The 21,494-nt window shown below is 45.0% G+C and overlaps 1 protein-coding gene across 2 annotated transcripts in view; it reads right to left on the reverse strand.

Annotated features, from left to right (window-relative positions):
• The window catches only part of ARHGAP35 (Rho GTPase activating protein 35), a 121,967-nt gene extending 101,731 nt beyond the window's left edge, over nt 1-20,236 (reverse strand). Inside the window, exon 1 of one of the 2 annotated variants that reach the window (XM_023245327.2) lies at nt 20,021-20,230. The gene's annotated coding sequence lies outside the window, so the exon portion shown is untranslated. Of the gene's footprint in view, nt 1-20,020 lie in introns of both variants that reach the window. The other variant, XR_006590637.1, reaches the window with a different exon arrangement.
• Between the last annotated feature and the right edge of the window lie 1,258 nt (nt 20,237-21,494).

Consider the following 21,494-nt stretch of genomic DNA (forward strand, 5'->3'; position numbering starts at 1 on the left):
ACGCACACAGGCAATGCTTACTCTGTACAAAGGACAGTGCCCGTGGAGGGTAAAGATGAATGTCAGTGCTCTGAAGGACTCCGAAGCTGATCATAATTAAGATAGGCAGGATCAGGAAGGACACCTGCACCTGCAGACTATGGGAGAAGGGACAATCTCAGCAAGAAGACCAACTTGAGCCGACAGAACCTGAACAGGTGTTCAGGAGAAAGCAAATGGTACACGTGACCAGAAGCCGTGGTGCAGATGAGGAAGCCAAGTGATGATCTGGAATCAACCTCTGAGGGCCAGAAACTGCAATGTCATTCTGCAGGCAGTATTTCACTCCTTCCTGACATCTCTTTCTTCCCTACTGGTCCCACTTTCTCTTTGCCAAAGGAAGAAAAAAAGCACACAAAAGATTTTGAGTATTCAACTTCTATCTTCATTATGTTCTTTTTATTTGGAAAAGTTTTCTCAGTAGTATCTTAATATGATGGACAATTTCAGGATCAAGGGTACCAACTGTGGCTCTACACCTACCCAATGGCTCAATTAACCAAGTAATCTTTTACCAGTTAAGGATCGCTTTGACAACATGATGAAAATTTGGACCTTCTCCCACAGAAAATGCACTTACACACAAAAAACTCAGGAACCCCAGATTAAGAGCCTTTGCCCTAGCAAAAGTTATCGAACAGGCCAAAAAAAAAAAAAAAAAGAGAGAGAGAGAGAGAGAGAGAGAGAGAGAGAGAGAGAGAGATTCAGCTACTCCTTCCAATACTAATTAGGAGTACCCAATTCCCCCATTCACATAAGTAGAATTATCTTTCTTCTGAGTGACACAGTAATTATCATTAGTGAAAAAAATAAAATGAGGGAATTTCTCCATGATTTGTAATCATTGCTTACTAATAACAATACAGCTTCCATTTATTGGGCCCTACTCTGTGACCAGCCCTTTGCGAAGCAGTGGACACGTTGTATATAATATGAAAGTCCTATATGGCAGCTAATAGTTTAACCCTATTTTATACATAAGGGAGCTGAAGTTCAGAGGGGTCAACCATGACCTGAGTCAAGGCTATCCAGCTGGAAAATGGCACAGCTGGGTTTGGAACTCTGGCATCTTGACTTTCAAAACCCATCTATACTGCTTCCCAGGGGAGGTGACCTTGACACCATATTGATTACTGAGAGAAATCAAAAGATACTGCCATCTCCTAGTAAGTAAACAGTGAAGTCCAAGGGTCCAGCCCAGAATTACACACCCTCTCGGTGTCCAATAGATGCTTGCTAAGTGACCTAAGAGCAAAGAGAACCTTACACTCTTGACCAGAGCAGGGGGAAACGGTGCCAGCAGTCTTCAAAAGAGTTCCATGTTAATACATGTGTCACTGTCATGTTTCCAACTGGACCTCCCCAGCTTGGCAATGGCCGGAAGCACCTAATCTGTTACACCCTCACATGCAAAGGTTTGCAACATATCAATGAGGTAATAAGTCAACAGTAAAATTTCACTAAAACATACAATTTATTTCCCCTGTGTTCCTGTCCTGTACATCCTACCCTGAACATCCTCCAAGACTACAGCTGTGATTCAACATGATAGCTGTTCCCATGAGACCACTAGCTACCATTTCGGAGTACTTACACTGTGTATCACCAAGAGCTGATTTAGGGCCAGGACCTGGTCATCCTCATCTTTATGTGACCACTACTCAGTTACCTGGACCTAGGAAAGCAGTGATTATTATTTCAAATATAAAGATGTTTTTACTGAACAGTGAGAGAATAGATGAAAGTTTAAGAGCTGTAATACCAAGCTTCCAAAAAAAGAGAACACTTCACACAATCCTCCTTCAGATATTCAACAGTACAATTTTTGCAACAAGGACTCCTCCAAGTATCACGGAAAAACCAAATACAGTGCCCAATCTAAAATGGTGAAATAAAAGGAAGACAAAATGAGGCCATGGGTCGCAGCGTTACTCTAAACCTGTGGTTCTAATCTTTTTTGGGTCATGGATTCCTTTGAGAATTTAATGAAAGCTACAGATCCTCTCTCCACAAAAAATAAACGGAACCAAAATGCAGCATATTCTCTTAGGAACATTATGGACACTCCCCCAACCATACCCCTTAAGGATCCAAAGACCCTCAGTTTATAGCCTTTGCTTAGAATTTGCATCTCTAGCCACATCTAACTAGGGGCAATCCAAACTCACCAACCACTGTTTTTCAGAGGTCATACCAACACCAAGGGAAACTGAAGACAGAGGTGATGGCTTTAGCACCTGCTAAACCACAAGGGTCCCTACTCCTCTTGTTACCTGATTCATGTTATTAAGCCACAATAACAAACTATAGGGTGAGGATGTTCTCTCTCTCCCACTGGAATGTAAGAAGTTCAAAAGCAGGGACCATATCAGATAGCATTACGTATTCCACCTAGGGCTGTACACACTCTAGAGAATTAATTGTTGATTTGATTTACTAAAGAACAGACTTACAACAATCTACACATTATCTCTTACGGTAAAATGAGATAAATTCACATAGTACAGGAAAAGATAATGCTAAAGAACTGGAAGATTTTAAAATGCCTTCCTAAACTGGACCCCTGGAGCTTGATGTGCAAGAATAAGCCCGTAAAAAATGTGCTTTCTCATCTCTGAAAGCAGGGGTTTGGCCATCTATGGCGCATACGCGGGTTCACAGCAAACTACAGCCACCATTCCTTACAGGCCTCAGTGAAACTGCCGGTGGAGGCTGAGAGAGTGCGAGGTGTGCTGCTTGCTGCTTCCTGCTTCCTGGAGCAATTGATTCAAGAAACATTCCCCAATTTATCGAGCATGCTTAGATTCCTGGGTTCTATGCCTGGGAGGTAAAATAATGAAAAGTACAGTCCTTCAAGGAGCTTAAGATGTAGCTGGAGAAAGAGAAAGGAAAAGAAAACAGGCAGTTCAAACACACAGTAGTAAGTACAACAGGGGCAAACTCAGACACGGTCTGACCACTGATGGTCAATCGGGGAAGGCTTTCTGAGAGAAACAAAATCCGAGCCAGATCTAGAGCGCCTGCGTGGCTCAGTCAGTCAAGTGTCTGAGTCCTGATTTCAGTTCGGGTCGTGATCTCAGGGTCATGGGATCAAGCCCCAAGTTGGGCTCCATGCTCAGCATGGATTCTCTTAAGATTCTCTCTGTCTCCCTCTCTCTCGCTGCTCCTCTCCCCTACTTGCACAGACCCTCTAAAACTTTAAAAAAAAAAAAAAAAAGCCAGATCTAAAGAATTAAAATAAATTAGTTAAGTTTTTGTTGGTTTGGTTTGGTTTGGTTGGGATGGGGGTAGCAGGAGAACACCCCAGATAAAAGGAACAGTACATGAACAAGGCCCAGAAGCTAGGATTTCTGGAAGAGCTACAGTCATTCAACATGGCTGGAACACTGGGTGTAAGGAGGGAAGTGGACAGAGACAGGCACAGCTCCTGAGGGGGGGGGGGGGGGGGCTTATATAAACCAAATCTATGTATGCTTCCCCCTTGCTGAAGTCACAACCCTGAAATGCTCTGGCTCTTCTTGGCTTTAAAAAAAGGGGAGGGGGACGCCTGGGTGGCTCAGTTGGTTAAGCTTCCTAACTCTCAGCTTCGGCTCAGGTCATGATCTCATGGTTTGTGAGTTAGAGCCCCGCGCCGGGCTTTGTACTGATGGCGCTGAGCCCGCTTGGGATTTCACTCTCCCCTTCTCTCTACCCCTCCCCAGCTAGCTCGCTCTCTCTCTCTCAAAATAAATTTTAAAAAACGCAAAACAAAACAAACACACAAAAACCAAACAAACAAAAAACACAACAACTTATTTTGGAATGATTTTAGAGTTACAGAAAAGTTGCAGATATGACAGAGCTGCCATATTCGATTCACCCAGCTTCCCCTAAGATTAACATAACCATTGCAGACGTGTCAAAACGAAGAAATTATCTTTGGTAAAAAAAACTAAACCAGAGATTTCATTTGGATTTTACCATTTTTCCATTAATTCTCTTTTCTGTTCCAGGACCCAATCCAAGATTCCCCGATTCCACTTAATTCAAAGACTTTCAAAAATTCCTTCCTTGAGCACCTGGGTGGCTCAGTCGGTTAAGCATCCGACTTCAGCTCAGGTCATCTCACGGTTCTTGAGTTCGAGCCCTCCATCGGGCTTGGGCTCAGTGTTGATAGATTCTGTGTCTACTTCTTTCTCTGCCCCACCCATTTGCATTCTGTCTCTCTCTCCACTTCCCATCCATCCCCCAACATCAATAGCCCACTCTGAAGGTAAAAACATCATTTCAGAACAGAATGGAAGTTACCAACACAGATAATATGAAATAGGAAAAACTGTTAGGGATTAAAGGAAATTTGACAAAAAATGAAATCAATGACATCTTTACACAAGAAAGATGCATGCACGCTCTCACACACACACACACAATGTTCACAAAAACAACTTGGCTTAAAGTGCTGCTTCCACTATGGAAGAGAAAAGAAATTCAAGCAGACCCGCTTCTGCTTCTTCCATCTTGTCAGCAAGGAATAAATCCCTTTTTTTTTTTTAATTTTTTTTTCAACGTTTATTTATTTTTGGGACAGAGAGAGACAGAGCATGAACGGGGGAGGGGCAGAGAGAGAGGCAGACACAGAATCGGAAACAGGCTCCAGGCTCTGAGCCATCAGCCCAGAGCCTGACGCGGGGCTCGAACTCGGACCGCGAGATCGTGACCTGGCTGAAGTCGGACGCTTAACCGACTGCGCCACCCAGGCACCCCAGGAATAAATCCCTTTAATTTCTCTTCTCCAAATACCCCCACCACCCCAAGGAGCCAAGCCAAAATCCCCTGAACGCCCAACTCATCCTCAAAACAAAATGCTGGCAAAATCATCTGGGCTGTGGAAGACGAAAGAAGGATGATTCATCCTCTTTCCTAGATTTTCACTAAGAACTCTAAGCGTTAGGACAGAATTCCATTATGTCACAACAATCTTTATAAAGGCACTTGACCAAAATTAGTCATAACTTGCTTCTGTTACATGTATGACCTGCATTCTAAACCTCCATCTCCTAAAATTCCAAAATCTGCAACAACCTTGATAAATGCTGATTTCTAGAGGGGCGCCTGGTTGGCTTAGTCAGAAGGGCCTGCGAACTCTTGATCCCGGGATTGTGAGTTTTGAGTCCCACGTTGGGTGTAGAGATTACTAAAAAAATTAAATAAATAGGGGTGCCTGGTAGCTCAGTGTGTTGAGCAACTGACTCTTGATTTCAGCTCAGGTCATGATCTCACGGTTTGTGGGTTGGGCCCCGCATCGGGCTCTATGCTGACAGTGCAGAGCCTGCTCAGGGTTCTCCCTCTCTCCTTCTCTCTGTTCCTCTCCTCCTTGTTCTTTCTCTCTCTCTCTCAAAATAAATAAACTTTAAAAAAACTTTTTTAAAGAAAAGAATAAACAAATAAATAAAAAATTTTTTTAAATGGATTTCTAGAATCAAGGATGAATCCTATGCAGAAATCACTGCAATGTCAATGAAAACTGGCAATTTTTTCTACAATTAAAACACAATTGTTAACAATGGTTATGCCTGGAAGGCAGAATTTAAGGAATATTTTAAACTTTCCTTTATTATTTCTGCTATTGAGGGCTATTTGTCAAACAGTCATCAAATACATCAAGGAACATGGTCCTATGCCAGAGTTAGAAGAGACAAGAAAACAAAAAAACAAACTCTCTTGTGGAGCATATAGTGTAGATCCGCACTCTCCAATACCCTGGCCATTGAAAGTTTCTTCAAAATTAAATAAAACTTAAAATTCAGTTTCTCGGTCCCACTATCTACATTTCAAGTAGAAACTTAACAGTACAGCAAGTTCTATTAGACAAGGCTGATCTGCAAAGAAGCCCTGATGCTAATTCAGACCTTGGAAATAGGGAGGAATGGAGAAGGTTTCCGGAAAGACAAATATATATTTGAAATGGGTATTAAAGTGAGCATTCCAGGCCAACTGATGGCAGACAGCACATGCCACGGACCTTCCCTGCATCATACAACACCAAAATTTCCAGGGCAATTCCCCAAAAACCAAAAAGCAAAATACTTTAAGGAAGCATTCTAAAAACGAATTGGGTGATAGGCTTTGATTTATATTTTGCTGAAATAAACTCAGATGAAAATACCTAAAATGAGGAAACCAGATGATAAACTCCAATAAGGATCTCACTAAAAACGAGGAAGGAAAACAGAACTGGAATTAACTGCCAGATCATTCTGGAAATCTTTAACAGGTAAGCCAAACTAAGGATCAAGGGGACAAACCAAAGAATTCGCTATGCTCATCCAAATACCTTTCAGTGGGAGAAATATTTCCCAATAATCGAGGTCAATATGTTAATCGAAGGTGATTAACCCCAGAGAGAGAGAGAGAGAGAGAGAGAGAGAGAGAGAGAGAGAGAGAGACAGAGGAGAGCACACATACAAAACCAGCCCAGTAGACAGCTGTATAACAATTTGGTACTTTGGGAGGTGGGAGGGGTAATCCTCTTTTCTCTGAATGTTCCTACATTACCTAGCATGTGCTGCCTCAATTTCTTCATACATAAAATGGATACAAGGAAAGTATCTATTTCTGAGGGCTATTATGAGGATTCTTTGAGTTAAAAGATATAAAGCACACAGAACAATGTTTGGTACATAGGAAAGGACTAAGGAAGCAAAGGCTACTATTATCGCAGAAGCTTCTGAGGACCCAGCTTCACTTGGTGGAAAGGAAACGGATTTCCCCAGGGGTGAGCCCAGAGGGAGGAGGGATGCTGTACTGACTGTATTAGGAGGGGCGGTTTGAAAAGTCCAATCCAGGGGCACCTGGCTGGCTCAGTCAGTCAAGCGTCCAACTTGATACTAGCTCAGGTCATGATCTCGTGGTTATGAGACTGAGCCCTGTACCGGGCTCCACGCTGAGCACGTAGGATGCTTGGGTCTCTCTCGGTCTTGGTCTCGGTCTCTCTCTCTCTCTCTCTCTCTCTCTCTCTCTCTCTCTCTCAGATAAATAAACTTAAAAAAAAAAAAAAAGCCCAATCCATTCCAGGTTGAGGAAGCTTTGTAGACACCTTCCAACCATGTCCTATGGGCTATGACAACGCCCAAAGCCAAGGAGGGGACAACTGCTAGAACTTTGGATTTAGCTTTAGGATTTAGCTGTGGACCCCTGATACGCTGGTTTAGTATTATCAGTGTTCAAATTTTTTTTTTCAAAAATCTCTCTGGTCTGCCCAGCTAGACTACTCTATCCCTCATTCGGGCATTAATTAGGCGCCTGTGACAAGTCAGGCACTTTACAAGGCAATAGAAAAGCACTAAAGGTTTTCAAGCAAGGGAATGCAAGTCAGGTTTTTGTTTAGTGACTTGCAGAGAGAATAAACGAGAGAGGAAATTATGTAGAGAAGGATACCTTGCAAGAGACTTCTACCGTCAAGCACATTACCTTACTTTTTGGATTTCCCAACGGCATACACTGTGGATTTCACTTGACTGGCTCCCAACGAATATTTGACTTCCCTGTGAGAACCCCTACCAATTTAGCATTTACTATATGGCAAATATTTCATTCTTTACCTCAGCTTCTCACAATAACCCAGTGAAGCAGATACCGGTACCTTTAGTTTACACATGAGAAAACTTAAAGAAGGCTCAGGGAAGTCAAACAGCTTGTTTAAGGTGACAGAATAAATGGAGAAGTGGGATATGAATTTACGTCTGGCTGTCTAAATACCTATCCACACATTATTGGTGCTGGCCTGGGGCAAAATCTTCCCCAGTCTACGTAAAAATGAGATTTAGAAACATATACCTACACATGTCCATATAAGGCTGCCAACTTCCTTGAGAAAGGCTACCTTTGATTTTGATACTAGATCCTATTTTTTATAAAATAATAGTGAGGAAGGTTTTTCATTCTTTTTTTTAATGCCCTCCTTGGCAAAACTACAAATTACAAAATTTGTATGTCTCTTCCCTCCACCACTTTCCTTTTTTTTTTTTAAGTTTATTTATTTATTTTGAGAGAGAGAGGAGAGAGAGAGCACGCACACATGAGTGGGGTAAGGGCAGAAAGAGAGAGAGAGAATTTCAAGCACGCTCCATGCTGTCAGCGCAGAGCCCGATGTGGGGCTCGAACTCACAAACTGTGAGATCAGGCCCCAAGCTGAGATCAAGTCAGCACTCAGGCGCCCCTCCCACTATCATTTTCAACCGGTCTATAAAAGCCAAGTCCGGGAACCACTACACTAATAATGACATTACATAGCACTCACCATGACCCAAGCATTATTTTAAGCTCCTTAAATATACCACCCCTTTTAACTGCACAGTGACTCGGGGAGTAAACACTACTATATTCCCCTTTTTATAGATGAGGTGCCTGAGGCACCAAAGTTTGAGTCTTGTCTGAGGGCGCAGAGCTGGCCAGAGGTAGGACTGGGGACTTGAAGGGAGGCCTATGTGTCTCGGTGAGAATACCTGAGGCCGCAGTCCTAACACTGTGAATGAAAGCAAACAGACCTCAACCACTGCTATTTGGCCTATGACCTATAACATTTAGATGTGTGAGACACTTACTGATAAGACCCGAAAACTGACTGCTACCTGGGGGCAAGTTACAAGATAACACGTCAGTAGCAGTCGTTGCTCTGCAGAGTCAAAATGCCAGCATCCTGCCCTTGTAGCCCTCTTACGTGGCGGTTACCTGAACAGTTTAATTAACCAAATTGTTCTCTTTCATTCCCCCGAGAAAACTGAAAGGCTTTCCAACCTTAAAGAGTTTGCACATTCATCTTGGCATTCAGTTCTCAAAAGAAATCTAGAATTAGAACACAAAAGCCTTTGTGGTAGGTAGAGTACGTACCCAGGCTCATTTTATAGACAAGAATTTAAGTGAAAATAAATGACTTGTCCAAGGTAACAAAGTTGGTGAGAAGCAAAATGAAAACTGACGGCAGAGAGGGTTTTGTGCGTGGCTTGAGGAATCCTAAGAATGAAAGGACTGAAAGACGGCAGAGACTACTTTTTCCTGGTTTCTATCTAAAACATATACCTTTAGGGAGCACCCGGGTGGCTCAAGTCAGTTAAGCGTCTGACTCTTGATTTTGACTCAGGTCATGATCTCACGGTTCATGAGACCGAGCCCTTCGTGGGGCTCTGCGCTGACAGCATAGAACCTACTTGGGATTCTCTCTCTCCCTCTCTCTGCCCACCCCTCACCTCCCTCTCCCTCTCTGCCTCCCCCTGCCCCTGCACTGACTTGAGTACGTGCTCCTCTCAAAAATAAAGTTAAAAAAAACTAATAAAGTAAAATAAAACGTAAGATAAAATGTATGCCTTTAATTCAACAAATATTGTGTTCCTACTGACAGGTTCTAGGATATATGAGCCCAGTGGGTTAACAGAATAAATGGGAGAATAGAAAAAAACTCCTGTGGTGCTTCCAAACCTATTTTGCAATTTCTTCCTGTTGTCTGAATATAAACCCCCTCACATTTCAATTGAACCTCAGGTCTTCCAGTATTCTCTCTAATGAAAGAATGACCAGTAAATAAATGTGTGTGTGCAAACGTCTTATTAATTAACAATAAAAACAAGGTAAAAATTTAAATCTCCAAATTATTCCTTATTCAAGATAAAATACGAACTTGGACCATATTCTTAAGAAGTTCTTTCTTATCGTAAGATGAAATCTATCTTCCTAGTCTACCTATTCTTGTGTTGAAACGTTTGGTCACACTTCTCTAAGATAAGATCAGGAAAAATCAGGCCACTGACCTTCTAAATTTTTTACTTTCTGGTACAGAAACAGGATGTTCCTTGTTTCACCTGTAAGGGAAGAATTGCTTTTGTTTTAATAAATGGCATATAAACTCTCACAGGGAGGAAGAGACGTGTTTTGTATAACTAGTACTCTCAACAGCGTGGACACCCAAATATTGGTTGAATGGGAAGGAAAAAGGAAAAATAAAACCTGTTTCCCTGTATCTCTATCCTCTGGAGCTACAAACCTATAGGTTTATTCCTTCTTCTGCTTAATAGCCCTAAATTATTTAAATCTTAAAGAATTTTGGTTCATAGAAGGGAAGATATAACTAACATCATGTCCATTCTTGATTTTGTCCAAGAAAAAGGGAAAATAATATATGAATGGCTTCTCTTTTAAAAAAAAAAATTTTTTTAAGTTTATTTATTTTTGAGGCAGAGAGAAAGACAGAGCATGAACAGGGGAAGGGCAGAGAGAGGGAGACACAGAATCCGAAGCAGGCTCCAGGCTCTGAGCTGTCAGCACAGAGCCCGACTCGGGGTTCAAACTCACGGACCAGGCTCATGACCTGAGCCAAAGTCAGATGCTCAAACGACTGAGCCACCAAGTGCCCCTTCTCTCTCTTAAAACAAGCATCGGGGGACACCCTGCTGAAAAGAGAACTAATGGATTAGCTATGTGATCAGCCACAAAGCAGACTTCAGTTCTCTTCTCTGGGGTACACTCAATTCTTTTTTTTTTTTTTAATGTTTTATTTTAGTTTTGAGAGAGAGAGAGAGAGAGAGAGAGAGAGAGAGAGAGAGAGAGAGGGAGGGAGGGAGACACGGCATGAGTGGGGGAGGAGCAGAGAGAGAGGGAGACACGGAATCGGAAGCAGGCTCCAGGCTCCGAGCTGTCAGCCCAGAGCCCGACGTGGGGCTCAAACCCATGAACCGTGAGATCATGACCTGAGCCAAAGTCAGACACCTAACCGACTGAGCCACCCAGGCTCTATAAAGTGAGAACTACGGCTCTGAACCATGCTACCTCAGGAACCTACTAGCTGTGTGACCTTGGGCAAGTCCCTTCTAAAAGCCTCAGTTCCCAGGCTACAAAATAAAACACCACCTACCTCAGAGAACTGTTGTGAGGATAGGAGGGGAACACTCTGCAGTCTCCTGGTACACAATAAGCATATTGTTATCAAATGCTAATGCAGCTAATAACTAATTCAATTATTATTCTAAGAAAGGGCGACTGCTTTAACCTTCAAAGGAACTAGAATCCAGCAGATATCACTATGACTAATTTCTTGGTTTTCAGCTCAATTTTTCCTTCATGTGTTTATAACACCAAACATAATACAACCATACGGAAGTAAACAAAAAAAAAAAACACCTTATCCTTTTGTTAAAAAATAGTAGGAAAAAATTTTTACTCAAAATTCTACAACACAGAGATAAATACAAACAGCACTTTGGCATGTTTCTTTTAGTTTTCCCATATATATTTTAAAATAACTGGGATCATACTGTTTATAGTTCTATATCCCACTTTTTTCTCATACTTAATTTTATTTTGTGTGTACTTTCCCATGTCAAGAATTCTCCAAAAAACATCCTTTTTAAATGACTCCGTATTTTTCCATAAAGCAACCGTTTCTCTAAGGTTAAAACATTTATTTACTGTTTATTTTTTATACACATCACTAGAGGCAGTATCTCTGTGTACAATCTTGGTCCTCATCTCTATTTCTTGGTCCATACACAATCTGTATGTTGATCAAGGATTTTATGTCACTTAAAACATTGCCAAAATGCTTTTTTAGAAAGTTCACACCAGTTTTTGTGTCTGACAGTCCTGATCGCAGTGACTATTACCTATTTCCTTTTAATTCCCAGCAAACAGAGACCCAAAACCTCTGGAATTACAATACAAATGGGGAAGATCTGTTATTAAAAGAATGCTTTCATCACTTGTGGTAATTTGTACCAGGTCACTATTATTCCATTCTCTCTCTCTCTCTCTCTCTCTCTCTCTTTTTTTATGTTTACTTATTTACTGGGGGGGGGGAGGAGCAAACAGAGAGAGGGGGAGAGAATCCCAAGCAGTCTCCGTGCTGTCTGTGCAGTCCAATGTGGGGCTCAGTCTCACGAACACTGAGATCATGACCTGAGCCTAAATCAAGAGTCAGCCAACAAACTTGGAAAAGCTACAAATATCACTCAATACAATTCACTTTCTATATTAACGTCAGGACTTAAATGCCTCTCAAATAATTTTCAACTTATTAAGAAGTGTATGGATAAGGAAATGATGCCCCATTATATGAAAAAGCTGTGTAGACAATATGTAGAAAATTCAGAAATGTAAACTTTAAGTTTTATGTACTTGTCTACACATAAGTTGTACCTTAATTTTTTTAATAAAAAAAATTTAGAGGATCTGTACACAAGAAAACATATGTATTCCTTGTATTCACACAGAACATGAAATCCTAACTATTTTAGCTAACGCTGCCATTTTTAAGCCTTTATGGCTGTTGGCTAATGCTGGGCATATGCCAACAGTGGAGACTCACTGCCTGAGCACTGAGAGGGCTTTTTCCCTTTTCCTCATTTACCAAAAGTTTTATCTGCATTCCTCTGGTGACTGACCAATCAGAGGAAGAAATCTCCTAGAAGTCAGCAACAAGGCCATTAGAAATGGTACCACAAAAGCAGCATCCACCACCCTTCTACCTACGAACTTAACGTATCTGGAAAATAAAGACCTAGTGATACTTTTATCACCAACCATTCAAGTACACTAATCCCAGTGAAATAATTCCCTTGAAGTGAAAGCCACTCTAGTTAAAGATGCAGATTTCGAGAATCTAATAATCTTGTATTAATGCAGTACTGGCTTTCATTTGTACACAATCAATTTGCTACTGAACAAAGAATCCTTTTTAATTGCCCATGGCAATTAACGGTAATCATTTTCTTTTGTCTTATTCCTAAGAACTACAGGCTACAATAGATGAAGCCGGGATTTTGACCTTTCTTTTAAATGGAGACAGGGAGAAGTACAATGCAACTTTTTTTTTTTTTTAATTTTTTACACTTCAGGAAGCTATTAGTTGCAGCTAGCCAACATACTTTTACCCCAACATTATTTAATAACTTTTTGAATCGTGTTTTTGAAAAAAGCATTGTAGAGAGTTCCACACAAATAAGGGGCAAGGTGTAGTTTTATCTGTAAGTTTCTAGTTGCCTAGAGTGTTTTCTCTTGAAAATTGTCAATCAGGAACCACTCAGATACTTTCCTACTTACCAAAGAAAATACAGCTTAAAGGAATCATTACATGACCAAACATGTCTTTCTTCTTTCCTTTGGACTACTTTACTTATATACAGTTTTGTTTGTTATACCCGGGTTTGCATCCAGGTCAGAATTCAACCGCTCAACTTTGTCAACATGCTGGCTAGAATGACAAGCTGGTACTTGGAGCTATAGATTCTTTTTCAAAGTAGTGTGACACAGAACCTACTGTGTGCTCAGTAGTCTCTGAATATGGAAGCCTTTAAGACTGTTAATATGGGGCTGCCTCTCAAATGCAGAAATTTATCAGAACAGTCTATTCAACACTTGCTTCCCTCACCCACTTTATATTATTATATAGAGAGTTAACCGTTCACAACTATAAATTCCTTAAGGGGATGAACTATAGCTTATTCTTACATCCCAGAAACACAAGGCAGACTAATAAAATAAACACGGATTTTAAAATTAGACAGACATAGCTCTCGACTTATTAGCTGTGTAACTCTGGCCAAGACACTTATGACACAGTATGTATATATACATGAGGATTAAATGCTGACCAGGAGGGCATGCCCTCTGAGAGTTTAAAGCCTAAAAATGGCCATTATATTTGGTGCACATCTCTCCACCCACCTACCCCGCAGATAAAAACAAAAAGGCTTTGGCACCTGTTGGGTTCAATCAACATATATGTAGCAGGGGGCCTACTAGTACAAGGTTATTTTGCTAGGTGTGATGGGAAATAAAAGATACATGAGGGTCCCCACCTTTAAGGAGTTTACTATCTGGAGAAAGGAAACAATCAAGCATCATTAGCTAAAATAAAGCAGAATGGGAACCAATGAGTACAATCCCTTCATCTTTCCAACGAAGAAACCTTAGCCCAGAGAAGTGAAAACGATTTGTCGAAAGTCACACAGCTAGTAAGCAGCAGAGTCAGGGCTAGGACCGGAGTTTCTTCATTATCAACGCAACATTCTTTATGCCATAGGAAGCTGCCTCTCAATTTGTTCAAATTTGCCAAGTGCAAATATTACCATAACGACCATTTTCCAATAATAATGCAGAGACACTAGAAGAACAAAAAAGGTATGAAATACCACAGATACACCATGCAACAGTCACAACTGCCACAAATTTCATAAAATGAAAACGCTCATTTCAATAAAGGAAGATGAAGGAGATAGGCAAGTCTGGCTATTTTCAACTAAAGTAAATACTACTTTCCTGTGATGATGGCTCATGGCTGAAAAGTACCTGGTTCTCTGCTAATATATCAACTTAATGGTGTCTCCCAACCCCAAAGAAGCAAATAAACGAAAATCAGACTGCCAGATGCCGAAAGTTATTTTCAAGAATTCTTCATAGATGAAGCCTCATTAAAGCACTGTATCAAAAATTAAATAAAAATAAACTTTCAGGAAGATGAACATGAATGATTTGTTTGCACTTCTTAATACCAGCAATTCAAGTACTATTCAGACATTGCTATTTGAGAGCCTAGGTCAACAATGACTCAGCTTGAAAGATTCCATATTGCTTTTAAAAGCGGTGTACGGTTTTAAGTTATGTAGTCAATACAATCTGGATGCCACTCTCCCCCAAAATTATAAACTCTAATTTTCACATGAATGGCTGAAAAAGAGATAGTGTTAATGTTTGAAAAAGTATACGACAAAGGCAATCCAATTCCTTTTACTGCATCTCCCAGAGAAAGGGCCCTTCCTTACCCCCCAATTCCAGGCTACAGGATTTGATGTAGGGGAGGGAAAGAGGTGGGGGTGGGATGAAGACCAGCACCAAGAGTCCAGTCCCAATCCCAGCTCTAACTTGGTATGTGGTCCAGGACAACAAGAATCTAAAATCAGAGCTGGACAGCACACTAGACTTCAGACTAGGAATGTGAAGCCCAGAGAAGTGAAGTGATTTGTTCACGGTTCCCACTAATTAGGTTAAGGCCTAGACCAGAAGGTCTGCTGCCTGTATTTCCAATACGCCTTCAATTATGACAGGAAGCCTGTCACCATGCCCTGTGCGAGTTCATTTTCCCATCTGTAAATGAGGAGGCTAGACTGGGCACGGGTTTTCAAACTGTGTTGTCCAAACCCAAGGGATTTCTGCTAATCGCTTTCCCTCTTCAAGCAAAGACTCTCCAAGTTTATGTATTTCATGTAGTGTGAAAAAGAAATTTTAAACAACTAGACTAGATGATCAATAAAACGTCACACTGGCTGGGTAAATTAAGACACCCAGGTGGGGAATGACAACAGTCAAGGCAGATCACAGGAAGGCCCTGCAGGTGGCTTAACACCTCTCAGAAGGCCCTCCACCTCGCAGACTGACGATGTGAGAGCAGAGCCTAGAGGGAGATGGACAAACACTCTCACCTCATCAATCTCCAACTGTATTGACCTCATGTGTCTCCTCATCACATAAGAGACCACAGAAACACCTGACAGGCTACAGTTTACAGTCATCTGTGAAACCCTCGCTCCTCCCAGATTGTCCTTTGCCAAAAGTTACCATCAGACCAAAGGATCTGCACGTGGACAACTTCTTCCATGTAACCTGTATCAAGAAGAATGACTTTTCTGATTTTTTTTTTTTATTGTCCTAAATGCTTTGGCCTTAATCGTGCCAAGAAAAAAAGAGAAAATAGGCAAGGGAAGGGAGAAATGGTCAAAAGGATGGTTCAAAAAGAAAAACAGCAAGGGAAGAACTTTGATCAGACTAGTATTACAAGAATTTTCTAGGCACTGCAGGAGACCTTAAGACGTGTTACTAGGCTGAAAACAGTCATCCACCGCCATCTCCTGCTCCCCATCCCATTCCCAATTGGCATATTAACTGTTCCAGAAGGCCAAGGCTACCACCTCAGATTTCTGTAGCACCCAATTCCATCATGAAAGCAAATGCTGACACCGAGGTTGGAGCCTCTGCTACCATCAGAGAAATCTGACAATCTCTGTAGCATCAGTTACCAGTTTAGGAAGAAAAATCAGCTTTGTTCTTCTGTCTCTTCTCTTCCTATTATGTAAACTTAGGGTTTGGGCATGGAGAAACTTTCTATGCTGCCAGTGATGTCAAAACTCTGAAACACAAGTTTAAGCAATGCTGCACACACAGTTGTTTTAATTCTTAATCAGCTATCACTTCCCCATTAAGAATAAAAAACAACTATTTATACCAACGTGGAAAACAAATTCTAAAATAAATCCAGAGAATGAATCATAATTCACAAGGCCAAAATTAAAAAATGAATGGAAACCAACAGGAAGATGAACCAAAATTCAAGTCAATAATGGTGAAGACACATGCTATAGGTAATTAAAATTGCCAGACTCTGCTTGGCAGAAAATTTAAGACCTAAGAAGTCAGAAGCTAAAGAACCAAATGGATGTACCATCTAGCCCCCCTCACTGTATCATATACAAATGTCCTAACTTTTGATGAGTCAATAGTCCAATTCTGCAGATAACAGTGAATGCTTTTTTATTTCAAGTGTTCTCGTAGAACTATTTCTAAATAAGTGCTGAAGTAAACAAAGTTTGATCAGAGCTAAGTTAAGAAATAAAAGTCCTTCCAGTAAATGCTCCTCCACAGCTGGATGGCTGCTTTAATATGCAATTGCCCTAGGCCACAGGGATTTAAAAAAAAAAAAAAAAAATCAGGCTTTTGATTTACTTAAGAAATAAAATAAATAAACCCATAACATGCAAAGGTTCCCGCTCCCAAATTAAGGACAGAAAATGGTTAGATGGCTTTTCTGTAAAACACACCTCTTTCTCTGAGTAAATTTCCTGAACCCCACTCCCAACATAAGCTCACTAAAGAAAAAGCTTGAGAAAAGGTAAAGGTAGTAATTTCTCAGGTAATAAGACCAAAAATCCAATCGTATCAGCCAGTTCCTGGCACTCTTTTCTCACTCTACCAAATCAGGTCACTCACAAGGCTTGGGGAATGTCAGGGCCCACCCACAGACTCCCTGTACACCACTGAGTCCCCCACCCCCACCCCGCCCCCCCTCCAGCATGGATCTGCCCAGAGGCATTCAGCTCCGGTGGCTGGGAGCTGCCTGCAACACCAGAGGGCAGAAATCTGAGTGACACTTGGCACTCTCTCTTTCAACAAACAACCGCAACGGGCTTTCCAAACTCAGGCCTTAATTATTTTGAAGACCAGGAAGCCAGAGCCTTCCTGGGGCAGAGGTGAAAAGAAATAAGCCCACCCTCCCAAAGGTCACACAGCAAACCCGAAGCCATTAGGGAAGGCAAGGCTGCAGCTTCTGCAGCCCCAGAGCAGTAAACACCAAATGTGGCCATAACCCCTGGTGGGACTGGGGAGAACCTGAGAACTAGCATTTCCCCAGCCAGAGGTAAAACAAAAATTAGACTGTCATGGGGTGGGGGGGGGGGGGGGAGGCAAAAAAGCACACTTGTAAGTTCTCCCAAGGGGTGCTGGCTTGGAGGTGGAGATGGGGAAAGGGTACAACTGTCTCTTTACAATAGCTCAGAGAAGGAGGAAGGGAAAGTAAGGGGAAAAAAAAAAAAAAAAACAAAAAAAACCTGTGAGCTGCTGTACTCTCCAGTTCTGAAGGACACAAAGCTGCAAAGCCCAGGGATCTGAAGGGGCTGGGGAGTGAGACAGGAGTGAGAAAAATAAAGGTGCGGGGGAGGGTAATGGAAAGAGACCTGCCCCCTCACCACCACGAACCTTGGCAGAAGTAGGGGAAATGGGGCAGACATTCCCAGACTCCGGAGAGCAATAACCAGCCAACCACCCCCATCTAGGTCTCACAGGATCCTTGGGGATAAAACCCTGAGGGTCGGGGTGCTGAGTGAATCTTCGGTCTAAACCACAGTCTAGAGAGCCCTGGATCCAACCTAGCCCCTTCCCCTCCAAAGCTGAGTACTGGAGGCTAGAGGAAGACAAGACTGAAACGGGGAGCACTCAGTGGGGATGGGTGGGTCAAGGGTGGGGAGCTGGGAAAAAAGCAAGCCTGACAGGAACCAAAGGGGAAGAGAAGGCGCTTGGCAGGACACAAGGGGAAAGAAAAGGTGAGAAAAGTCAAGGTAGAACAGAATAGGGAAACGGGTATCAAAAGAGAGGGAGAATCCATCCAACCACTGAGATGGCTCCAAGAGGGAGCTGGGGGGGTAGGGAGGCAGACCGATGATCAGAAAGAATGGTTGAGAAGACATCTCTACCACTGGGCAGAACCGGGGGAAGAACTCAAGAAAGAGGTAAAAAGCAGGACAAAGGAGAGAGAATACATGAAAGGAGAGATTGGAGGTCGAGGCCTGAATCAAAATGGTGGGGGGAAGAGGAGGTCAGGTGGAAAACTTAAGTATTGAGAGGTAACACAAGGGGGATGCAGTTACAGAGAGACCAGGATTAAAGAGAACCACTCCAAGAGGGGAACAGCAATAGGAAAGTTAAAATGAGTCAAAAAAAAAAAAAAAAATAGGGGGGCAAGTGGACAGCTCCAAAAGGGGCAGAGCTGGGAGGAAAATGTTCCAGCAGATGGGGCAGAACTGAAAGAGCAGGTGCAAAAAGGATTCGGGGCAGGCCTGCGAGATGCAGCAGAATGGGAAGGAAAGGGGGTGATGGATCAGAGAAGTTATCAAAGATTTAGGGAGGTAAAGGGCAAGCCCAAGAAGGGCCAAAATGGAGAGAGGAGAGGACTTAGAGCGAAGAGGAGGCTGGAAGCAGGTCTCAAGCGGGGAAGAACTGAAGGGGAAACAGGTCAAAGAAAGAGGGAGCGAATGAATGAGACAGCTCAACAGTGCCAACGAGGAGGTGGGGTGGAAAGGAAACCGCAAGAACACTGGACAGAACTGGGGCCTGCAGGGCAGCACTGAGGCTGCGGACAGGCTGAGTTGGAGAGGTCAGAGAAATGAATGGCAGAAATGAGAGCTGCAGGGTCACCGAAGGGGGAGGAGGCTGCTTCATGGAAGGCAGAGTCGGGGAAAGCGAGCAGGTAAGAGGGCACAGCAAGATCTGAGATTGGGCAAAGGGCAGATCGGGAAGGTAGAAAGGTCTGGAAGAGTGGGGAAAAGGCGGGGGGGGGGGGGCTCTGAACGGCAAATGGGAGCCAGATCTGCGAAGGGGAAGAGGCAAGCATGGTGCATCCCAGTCCGAGAGGGGGCAGGGGAATGAACTGAGGCATGGAAGGGTCGGAGAGGCAAGGGGCATCCGGGAGATGCACGGGGTTCCGCGAGTGGGCAGCAGGGCCCAAGGAGGTGGAATTAAGTCCAAGGAGAAGACCTAGGGTCAGCAGTGCCAAGACGAACAAGGTCTCAGATGGACCTCGAAGGAGGTGGAACTGCAGGTAGGTCTTAGAGGGACAGTTCCTGGGGGTGCAGGAGAGGACGGGTAACAGGAGACGGGTCAAAGAAGGGAACAGATCAAGGGTGGTGTGAGTGGAATCGAAGAAGGGGCAGGACGGACACGAATCTCAAAGTGAAGGTCCAGAATTAAGGGATGCAGAAACGCAGAGGGGTCACTGAGGAGGTGGGTCGCTAGAGGACCGCAGAGTCCAGGAGGGGCGAAGGGCACTACTGACGGGCGGAAAAGGGAAGGGGGAGGCGCAGAATTGGGAGAAGAGTGGCTTAAGTGAGGAGGGGGTGGCCGAGGCAGGCACCGAGATCCCAAATGGGTCGGAAGGTGGGGGCAGACGCGGGGACAGCAGGGCTGGGGCGAGCAGGGGCAGGTCCGAAGGGCAAGCGGGCCCCGTGGGCCGGGCCGCTGCGCGAAGCAGCGGGGCCGGCGGGGCCCGGGGGGCTGGGGGGCCGCTCCCTCCCCTCCCCCTCCGGCTCCTCCATTGTTCGCGGGCTCCGGGCCCCGCCGTCCCCGCCTCCCCTTGGACCCCGCAGCGGGGCGGCGCCCGGCCTCGCCGCCGGGGCCCGCGAGCTCGCGCACTCACCAGCTGGGCGCCCTCAGCGCGGCTCCGGCCTCCAGGATCCCAGCAGAGGCGACGGCGGCCCCGGCGCCATGTTCTGCTGCTCCTCGTCCAGCGGCGGCTGAGGCGGCGGCGGCGGCGGCGGCGGCTCCGGCGGCGGGGGGCCGGGCGGACCCTCCCTCGCGGGCTCCCTCCTCCGCCTCCTCCACCTCCTCCTCCCGCCGCGCCGCGGCTCTCCCTCGGGGCGGGGGGGCGGGGAGGGGAAGGGGGGAGGGGCGGGAACCAGGGGGAGGGCGGACCAGCCTCGCTCGCTCGCTCCCTCCCTCCCTCGCAATGGCGGCGGCGGCGCCTCCTTCCTGCGGCCGCCGCTCCCGCCGCGCGCGCCCCTCGCCAACTGCGCGTGCGTGGCACGCGGACCGTTGCAGGAGGATAACGGCCCCTGGGCGCGCGCCGCAAGGGGATAACCGGCGCCAGGCAGGGGATGAGGCGAGGGCGTCTACGCACCCGTGGGGCTCAGTGCCACTACCGCGGCCTCTGGCTGGGAACGGGCGCGGAGGCCATAGTGCGCGTGCGCCCCAAAGAAATGCCGCTACTGCGGTGGCTGCGACGCGAGACGGCACCAGGCAGCCCGCGACCGGGCTGAGGGAACGGGGTGGGCAAGTGCGCGTGCGCGGGAGGGGCTGCCTAGCGCGAGACGGAGGGAGTGGCCCGCGGGAGTCGCGCGCGGCCTTGCGCGCGCCAGAAGCAGCCGATCCCCTCCTTGCGGGGGCTCGTGGAGAAAGCAGGAGGGGAGAGACATGGCCCGGCTTTGGGGGCGGGGGCGAAGGGCGCGATCCCGCTCGCGCGGGACCTGACCAGCCAATGGGAGGCAAGGGGAGGTGGGTTTGCCGCGCAAGCCTCAGCCCCTGGAATAACGGAGGAGGAGAGAGAGAGCGACGTAACGTGGGGCAGCGGGGAGGGGCTGAGGAGCAGAGAGGACACCCAGCGAGGGAGTTGATTGGGGAACACGAGGAGGCGTGGCCCGCCTCACCCCAATCCACGCCGGGCAATTTGTCGTTCCGGAAGAAGGGGCAGGGCTGGGGAGCGCGTGCTCTTTCCCTCGGCGGTGATGAGAATCTGCAGGCAACGCGCTGGTGGATACGAATTGCTTGGGATTCTGTGTTCGACCGATGCCCGGGAGAGGGACGAGGGTACGCTCCTGCGTACAGCCCTGACCTCCAAGTCAGCGTTGTGCAAATGACTGCAAATCAAATGTCAGTTCCGGCCCGTGGAGGGTAACAGTAGTGATGGGAAGGGGGCACTGCGGTAACCCTTGAGTTCTTCTGAACCGAGGAGGGGTTCCTCTGGGATCCCTCCGGAAGTACGCGTCGTGGAAGATGAGCGTTCTGGGCATCCAGTCAGTATTTACGGAATGCATGAAGAAAGGCTGTTTCCTATTGCATTTTGCGTTTCTTTCTTCAGTCTCTTCGTGTACAAAATGGAATAATAATCGTACCTC

Source organism: Felis catus, chromosome E2 (genome assembly GCF_018350175.1).
Source record: "Felis catus isolate Fca126 chromosome E2, F.catus_Fca126_mat1.0, whole genome shotgun sequence".
In the NCBI taxonomy this organism is placed as follows: Eukaryota; Metazoa; Chordata; class Mammalia; order Carnivora; family Felidae; genus Felis; species Felis catus.